Here is a 9,769-nt window from a genome sequence, read left to right as displayed (position 1 = left end):
GTATGTTACCTGCCCGAGATTCGATCGTCGGTATCCCAATACCTCGTTCAATCTCGTTACCGGCAAGTCACTTTACTCGTGCCGTAATGCATGATCCCGTGACCAGACACTTGGTCACTTTGAGCTCATTATGATGATGCATTACCGAGTGGGCCCAGTGATACCTCTCCGTCATACGGAGTGACAAATCCCAGTCTTGATCCGTGTCAACCCAACAGACACTTTCGGAGATACCCGTAGTATACCTTTATAGTCACCCAGTTACGTTGTGACGTTTGGCACACCCAAAGCACTCCTACGGTATCCGGGAGTTACACGATCTCATGGTCTAAGGAAAGGATACTTGACATTGGAAAACTCTAGCAAACGAACTATACGATCTTGTGCTATGTTTAGGATTGGGTCTTGTCCATCACATCATTCTCCTAATGATGTGATCTCGTTATCAATGACATCCAGTGTCCATAGTCAGGAAACCATGACTATCTGTTGATCAACGAGCTAGTCAACTAGAGGCTCACTAGGGACATGTTGGTGTCTATTATTCACACATGTATTACGATTTCCGGATAACACAATTATAGCATGAATAAAGACAATTATCATGAACAAGGAAATATAATAATAATGCTTTTATTATTGCCTCTAGGGCATATTTCCAACACCTAGATGTTTCCACCGGGCGCGTTTATATTTCCCGTGATGTTGTGTTTGATGAGAACAAATTTCCCTTTGCCGATCTCCATCCTAATGCCGGTGCTTTACTCCGTAAAGAAATCCTCCTTCTCCCATCTTCTCTCATCGGTCTTGATGAAGGGGAACGAAACCATGATGATTATATGTTGACTAACCCTCAAACCACTGTGCATGAGTTGTGTGATGTTGCAGAAGAAATGGAATGCAAAATGATGAAGAAAATGACGAGCATGGGCCATATTTCATGTGCCCCGAACCAGGGAACAAATCCTCCTCGGGATCAGTTCCCGTGGCAGAGGCAGAACTGCCCAGCAGATCGCCCTCGGGATCCGCCGCTGGCAGGGGGGCAGAATCCCCTCAGGAATCCACGCCAGCAGCTGCGCGTGGAGTCGCCGACAGCGCGCGCTCGGCGAGCGAGCCAGCATCTGCCACGCGGCCATCAGCGATTCGCGGCGGTGCCTCCATCAACCCGAGCGAATCACGCAGCGCCGCCTATCCGCCTCAGATTGGGTCTTGGGGGGTCGGTTCCCGGTCCAACCCCTGTGCTACAAAAGGCGCGACCCGCGTCGGCCGATAGGTGTGGGGCCCGCATCTGGCGCAGCGGACGCTGCCTCTCCATCAAGGCGTCATGATGAGCCCCGTCCGCTGGGATCCTCTGCAGAGCCGCGCCGTTGCACACCACTGTCTACCGCCACAGAAGATCCACTGGCGGGATCTGCTGCCGAATCTGTTGCTGCTTCGCCAGGATCTGCCTCGGGATCGATTCCTGCTGCACCTGCAGGTTGCATGGGATCTTCTGTGCCACCCGTGACAGCCACTTCAGCGCCAAAACGTACACGGTTACAACAGGGGGAAATTCAACCAATTAATTATAAGCATATTACAAAATATGGTATGGTGTGCTCCACGGGTGAACCAGGTGAACCCTACACACTTGATGAAGCCCTAGCTGATGAAAATTAGAAGAAGGCCATGCATGAAGAGTACATGGCATTGAAGAGAAATAAAACATGGCATTTGGTCCCTCCACAGCAAGGTAAAAATCTCATTGATTGCAAGTGGGTGTTTAGGATCAAGAGAAAATCTGATGGCACCATTGATCGCTACAAGGCGAGACTTGTGGCAAAAGGCTTCAAGCAACGCTATGGTATTGACTATGAGGACACGTTTAGTCCAGTGGTAAAAGTTGTAACCATTCGTCTTGTTTTGTCCATTGCTGTGTCCAGGGGCTGGAGTCTTAGACAGCTAGACGTTCAGAACGCGTTCCTTCATGGTGTTCTGGAAGAGGAAGTGTACATGAAACAACCTCCTGGGTTTGAGAACAAACGTGCACCATTGCACGTGTGCAGACTTGACAAAGCATTGTATGGGTTGAAGCAGGCTCCAAGGGCGTGGTATTCACGTCTCAGTCAAAAGATGCAAACTCTTGGCTTTGTTCCTTCCAAGTCTGACACTTCACTGTTCATTTATAACAAGTGCAACACTCATATCTTTGTTCTCATCTATGTTGATGATATTATTGTTACAAGCTCATCTGATGAAGCTATAACAGGATTGTTGAAAGATCTCAGTGCAGAGTTTGCTCTTAAGGATCTTGGAGACTTGCATTATTTCTTAGGGATAGAAGTGAAGAAACATGATGATGGACTTCACTTGTCTCAAGAAAAATATGCAACTGATCTGGTAAGAAAGGCTGGTCTGCAAGGCTGTAAACCTTCACCCACTCCATTATCAAGTTCAAAAAAATTATCTCTCATAGAAGGACAAGCCTTGAGTCAGGAAGACAGCACTAAGTACAGAAGTCTTGTAGGTGCACTTCAATATCTCACTCTTACAAGACCTGATATATCATTTGTTGTTAACAAAGTCTGCCAATTTCTTCATGCACCCACTAATGTTCATTTGACTGCTGCCAAGAGAATAGTTAGATATGTCAAGAACACCCTTAATATTGGTCTCAACTTCAGCAAGTCATCATCCACACTTCTTAGTGCTTTCTCAGATTCTGACTGGGCAGGTTGTTTGGATGATAGACGTTCTACTGGAGGATTTGCAGTGTTCTTTGGCCCTAACTTGATCTCATGGTGTGCAAGGAAGCAGGCCACTGTGTCTAGGTCCAGTACTGAGGCAGAATACAAAGCATTAGCAAATGCTACAGCTGAGATCATATGGGTGCAGTATTTATTGAGAGAGCTTGGTGTAAAAAGTAAACAAGTTCCATGCTTATGGTGTGACAATTTGGGTGCACGTATTTGTCTGCCAATCTTGTTTTTCATGCCAGAATGAAACACATTGAAATTGATTTTCACTTTGTCAGAGAACGAGTGGCTCAAAAACAACTTGATATTCGCTTTGTGCATTCCAAGGATCAGATTGCAGATGGATTCACCAAGGCTTTACCCACTAGAAGTTTTGAGGACTTCAAACATAATCTCAACTTGATGAAGTTGTGATTAAGGGAGGGTGTTAAACACAATATGCACTATGTCACGTATGGAGTGCATTGTCACGCATGGAGGAGTCCAAGACTTGGCGCAGGATCTAGGATAGATAGTTGGTTCGGTTTACATGTAATTCTATCTCCTTATCTCCTGTAACTACTTCTATCTCTTGTTCTCCAAGTTGTACACCTCCTGTAAAATCTCCAACGATGTATGCGCTTCCAGGGAGGTGCCCCCTGCATATAACACGTAGCACGTCGCCTCAGGTCGAGGTAAGACGTTTCCGCCTATCGCACAATAGGAACTGGATCATGTGCAGGATGCTACAGTATATTCCATTGTGAAAACTCTACAGTGAAAAATGCAGAAGGATGGCAGGGTGCACTGTAGCACTCGTACTGTGCCCAAGCCATCTGATGATTGATACGTAGCACCCTCTTGCGCCTTAATCATGGGAGAAGCCGGTTGCATGTGTGCACTGCATGTGGGAAGGACCATGGGGTGTGCAGCCTTAATCATGACAGAACATGTGTGCACTGCATGTGGGAAGGACCATGGGATATGCAGCCTTAATCATGGCACATAAACCGGTTGCATGTGTGCACTGCATGTGAAAAGGACCATGGGGTGTAGAGGAGGGCGCTGAGAGGACCACCGCTTTTGTTTCCGAGATTAAAATAAGGCAGCCCAAAGATAGTCTTCAAGCGCCTAGATGAATCGTGACCACGCGATGGGAATCGGACGAGGCGCAAATCGTCCGTGCCTGTTGCTAAATTCCTGCCGGCGGGAAATTAGCTTTCCCGATTAATTAAACCATTAGTGCGTTCTGCTAGTACCACACATTTGTCACAAAACTTTTAAACCCTCCAATCAGAATAGAAAAGTGTAATAAGCAAAAAAAATCAAGGTAATTCTCCTAAACTCATATTTGATACTGTTAACTTTGTACCTCTAACCCACAGAATCAAACAAAAAGGTACTTAAAACAGACAGATCCATGAGAATTTTAGAAAGCTTGGGACTCTTATATCAAGTGTGGCAAACTTAATGTTATCAGCTGACAAGAACAAGTTTCAGGATTTAAAAATCATGTTGCAATCCATTCAGGCTAATGCCAACTCAGAAACCTGGAGCTATCCTTGGAAATCACCTGGATATTGTACTAGTAAAGTTTACAGAATTATTGTTGGGTACCAAGAGATCCCTGCTCAATTCAACTGGCTTTGAAAATCATGATCTTAACTGAGGCATAAGGTGTTCTTCTGGCTTTGGGTAATGAACATGCTTAACCATAGAGAAATGCTACAAAGGAAGAACATTTTTATCCTATCTTATGGATGTGTCACGTGTGATCAGAATGCACTTGAATCTGAGGAACATAAATTATCTAATTGCCAGTTTGCTAAAGCCTGCTGGAATTGCTTATGCCCAGGAGTCACTCTGCAAGGATAAAAATGAAGGTAAGTTCTCCTAGCTCCTAAGAAGGCTTTGGGAGTTCCTTTCTTTATAGAGTTCATCAGTGCAATTACTTGGGAGCAATGAGGATGTCGAAATAGCTTCATCTTCAATAAAATTTCACCTAATCAATACAGGTGGTGACAAACTTTCAAGGAGGGGATGCACCTGATCTTTCACATAACAGAAACAAAACCTTTTTTCTCTAAAAAAAACAGAAACAAAAATCTTAATATGGCATGTACAACTTGCTGAAAAGATTTAGGTAGTGTTTTTTCTTTCCTTTTTTACCCTCCATGTATTTGTACGTGTTCTCACTTTTTATAAAATTGTAGTAGGCAATCACCTATTGTTTTCATCAAAAAAGGAAGAAGACAACAACGGGTGACACCAGACAAAAACAACTGACTGTGCATCCTTTGCTTCACATAGGGACACCTGCGGTTAAAATCTCCCAAATATTGAAGTCAAATCTGAATACCAAGCCAACTCGCCAATATGTATAATATTCTACTTTCAGATAGTTGGCTAATGAGATAATTTTGGTAACTTAATTCCATGGTTTTCTCAATATCTACATAAAGTATCTCCACATGTATGGAGAAACAAATAGCCAGAGTTGTTTATTAAGTTGCAAGAAATATGTACAGCAATCGAGAAAAGGAATAAGAAAATAAAGCTATAATACCATATAGTCATTAAGAGATATCGATATATTATTGGATACAATTCAAAATGTCTTCAATTAAAAGGAGCCACCATATTCACTTTAGGATGTCCACACGCAACAAGAATGTTGACTTAAGTAGGCTAGAAATTCCAACATTACTGTAATTTCAGTGCAAGAGGATATGCGCATCATGTTTAACTATGCCGGCAGTAACGACTAACAAGGATGATCAACAACTATGCTACAGATTAATTCCAGATTATTTTTCAATCCAAGGGGAACAATGATAGCAACTAAAACCGGACCATTACTTGGCGTCACAAATGAAGAAGCGGCATCTGATCTATCTTGGTGACCTCCTTGTGCGTCCCTGAAGCTGACACCATCAGAACAGTCTCATGGATTCTTGAAATTCTGAGCCTCATGGCTTGGCTGGTCTTGTTGTCATTGAAACTTACTCGTGGAGATCCTAAACTTTCATGAACTCATGGGTTATGGGTATGACTGAGTGTGCTGGCCTGCTGTTGATGACAAAGAGCTGGATTTGATCTTCAACTTGAGGTATCCTCGTTCCTTTTACCCACCAAAACCAGAGAACAACCACCCACCTGGCTTGTAATGGTAAGAACTGCTTGTTTTCACATCAACCTAGCTAGGATAATTATAAAAGAGCCAGATCCAAATTAAGGGCAGCGCACCTGGCTTAAAATCGATGCAGATCCGGCCAGGTATGGACCTGTGGCGACCTTCTTGTGCACTTCAAAATCTGAAATCATCAAAAGACTGTCATGACTGAGTGGGGAACACTAGTCTTCTTGTTGAAGCCATCAAGAACCAGCCAAAGAGCCTGCAAGTCAAGTCAATGCTATTATTATTGTGCTTCCGATTGAAGCTCAATTGTTTGAGGTAATAGAAACAGGAGTCCTGGAACTTGTCCAGGATGTGATGTGATGATTTAGTCAAAAACTTAAAAAAGCAAACTATTATATCCTACAACTTGCACCCAATGTGCAGATTTGGTCCTCAGCCAATCAGACGAAGTCAGCAGAGCGGGTGAGCGGCGAACTTTTTGCAATTACCCCCTGACCTTAGCACTAATGAACCCGCACTACACCACCCAAGTTTAACTGAGTGGAGGTATTCGGTAGCTAAAACATAATGTATTTTGATTCTAGGTGAACATTGTCATCATGACCTCTTTCTGGCAACAATAAAAATAAATCATCGTGGCCTCATAATAAACTGAGAAAAATATGCACAGTGCCAGGTGAAAATCTAGGTGACCTTTGCCGTCTCTCACCAGTCACCACCATGGGAGTACCATGGCAGAGAATATTTTACTACAATATTTGGGATTGGCTTATCATTAGCTACAGCTCTTCGTCGAACTTTTTAACCACCGGGTAATCATCATGAGCAAGTATTATCCGAAATAATTTTGCTTGAGAAATCGGTTTCAAATACGAATTGCCCGATTTTGAAACCTGATTTGAATTTTCTCCAAATAGAGCCGAAAAGTTGAAAATTTGAAGAAACAGTTCTTACCTCGAGGTAGATGTCCAGTGCTCTGTACACGCCGCGCAGAACGCGTCGCGCGTAAAAAACAGCTTTAGCGCGCGCCCATCGCCTGGTTTGGCGCAGCACGCAGCGCTGGCTCCAGCAGCCGCGCTAAAATGCAGCGCGCGTGTCGCTCCAGCAGCACGCAAAAATGCAGCGCGCACGACTCTCGCACAAACAACATATGCATTCGAAAACAGAAGAAAAAAGATCAAAACAAACAAAAATAAATAATTCAATTTCGTTTATTACAACTCAAACAAACAGTTTATCGTTCAATACGTGCAGGCACTGTTCCTCGGGGGACCAGCGCGCGCGGGGCGGTGGGACTAGAGGGGGGGGGGCGGAGAAACCGCGCGGGGCGGGGATTGGCCGGGGAAGCGCCGGAACGGTCGTCGGCTGGCGCGATCGGCGGCACGGCTGGATGGGGGGTGGGAGGTGCGAGCGAGCGCGCGAGAGTCCAGCGCGCGGGAGCGGGCGCAGCAAATAAGCGGCGCGCGATTGTGTTTCGGCCCGCGCGCTGGACTACGTATGCCGCGCGCGTTGTTTTCGCGCGCCTGCTGAAGCAACTATTCCGGTTACGCGCGCGTTAAAACGGGGAATTTTGCGGCGCGGCGCTAGTTTGGCGTGCCTATTGAAGATGCTCTCATAGCAGTCCCTGGCGGAGTTCGGCATGCTCTCGGCGACGGCGAGGAACCTGGACACGCGCAGCCCCTGGTCCGACGAGATCTCCGCCAGGTACTTGTCCACCAGCCTCCCCGCCTTCCTTATCCTCTGCGACGACGATGGTGAGCCGTCCTCCTCGACGGAGCTCACGAACACCCTGACGAGCCGCATGACCAGGCTCACGTCGTACACGCCGTCACCGTCGCTGGACACGAGCAGGTCGTCGAGCATCGCCTGGTCCAGCATCCTCCCCACGAGCGTCTCCAGCCTGTGCCTGCACTCCCAGCTAAGCCCCGCCGCCGACACGGTCCGCAGCACCGAGAAGAGGCCCGGGCACGAGAACGCCGCGCCGCCGCCGGCGAGCGCCACGCCGTGCACGGCCGTGTCGGCCAGGCCGGCGAGGACGCTGCCGCCCGAGTCGCCGTCCGCGTGGCGGCGCGTCGGAGGTAGTGCAGCAGGAACCACGTCAGCATCAGGTTCCTGTTGTCGGCGCCGTAGCAGCCGAGCGCTTTCATGGCCTTCTCCAGTGGCGGAGCCAAGATTGAAGCAAGCCCCGGGCCCAAAAGAAAGTTTTCACTGCAAGGGAAAAACTTAACATCCATAAAGGTTTTAGCTACCACCAAATTTACCCCACACAAAATAATATGTCTCAGTTGCATGAAAATTTTAAAATTTAAACCCAATGCTTAACGATACAACAAAATAGATAAAACATGACAAAAACTACAAAGAACAGTATGTGATAAAAAAGAGTACCAAATCAGTGGTTTGCTTCATCAACGCCTCACATAACCTCATCAACCGTGGAAGAAGAGGCAACACCTTCAAGACATGAAAAGCAAAATTTCATAAGAGAAAACATAAACATCAAATGAAACAATTATTATTGATGGAAATCTAAAAACTTACCACTTCATCGGTAAAAGCCCTCCGTGTGACTTATATGATTGAGCTCGATTCCCTCCATCTGAAAGGATATTTTAGAAACCCCCGTTGCAGACATGGGTGAGAAAAAAATTCTTCTTCCTTTTCTACATATATGAAATGAAATTGGCAACTACATCAGTTTGAGTTCAACAACACCCTCTACATATATGACTATATAGATACATTGATACACACACACATACATTATTTCAATTAAATTTCTGTTCACATTGACATTGTAGAACATGGTACATGACTACAAGTAGAAAGCATGAGGGAAAACCGGGAAATCATCAAGAAAAACTGCCAAGATGCGGCAATCAAGCAGCCAGCACACAGGAGGGCGGTGGCCAGGAGCCCGGGAGCAGGAGAGTGGGAGGGGCGGAGGCGGCCAGTGGACGACGCCGCGGCGGCGGAGGGCGGCACGGACGCTGGAGTCTGAACTCTAGAGATCGATCGTGTGTGATGTGAGATAGGTCGTGGGCGGCCGCTAGTGTGGAACGTTTCCTGTGCCTAGGCAGCTACGTACTTTACGTCTCTGGGTTAGATCGATCATGGCCTCGTAGGTGTTGCCTGGTGCGTCCGTTTCAGCGTTTCAAGTGAGACAGCCCATCGGGTTTTTGGCCTTCTTCTTTTCCACGCTCCGGGCCTGCAGAAAAACATATATGTATAACAGGATGTTCAAATTTCCACGCCCCGGGCCTGGGCCCTGGGTGCCTGGGGCTCAGCTCCGCCCCTGGCCTTCTCGACGGTCGGCGGGGACAGCAACGCCACGTCGTCGAATCACCACTCCCTACCGCCGCTCAGGCACGACGGCTTCACCGACTCCAGCGTCTTGGCCGCCGACGAGGGCCGGCCGCCAACATGTCCTGCGACGAGGACGAGCACGTTCACGATGATGAGCAGTTAAACTCAAGTGGTGTAGTGCGGGTTCATTAGTGCTAAGGTCAGGGGGTAATTGCAAAAAGTTCGCCGCTGACCCGCTCTGCTGACATGGCTCCAGTTGGCGTCATCTGATTGGCTAAGGACCAAATCTGCACATTGGATGCAAGTTGTAGGAGGAGATGGTTTGCTTTTTCAAGCTATGGACTAGATCATCATATCCTGAACAAGTTACAGGACTCGTGGTGCTATTACCTCCAATTATTTCCATCAAGCTGCATTGTCTGAAAGCACCGTGCCTGTGTGCACATCCGATCACTTTCAGTGTTCATGGCCCCACACGCAATCACTTTGATATTTTTCTTGTGGTCTTGCAGCCCTGCTTCAGTGTTTCTGCTTGGAGCGGAGCCATATGATGTTCAACGTTTCCTATGGAGCACTGCGTTATCAACTGGAGTAGTATAGATATGGGGTT

At 46.7% G+C, this 9,769-nt stretch overlaps 1 pseudogene; it reads right to left on the bottom strand.

Moving 5' to 3' along the window:
* Positions 1-6,632: 6,632 nt before the first annotated feature.
* LOC119333793 lies at positions 6,633-9,565 on the bottom strand (annotated as a pseudogene).
* Positions 9,566-9,769: the final 204 nt, after the last annotated feature.

Source organism: Triticum dicoccoides, chromosome 7A, assembly GCF_002162155.2.
Source record: "Triticum dicoccoides isolate Atlit2015 ecotype Zavitan chromosome 7A, WEW_v2.0, whole genome shotgun sequence".
Taxonomy (NCBI): Eukaryota; Viridiplantae; Streptophyta; class Magnoliopsida; order Poales; family Poaceae; genus Triticum; species Triticum dicoccoides.
This window is presented reverse-complemented; position numbering and strand designations above follow the sequence as displayed.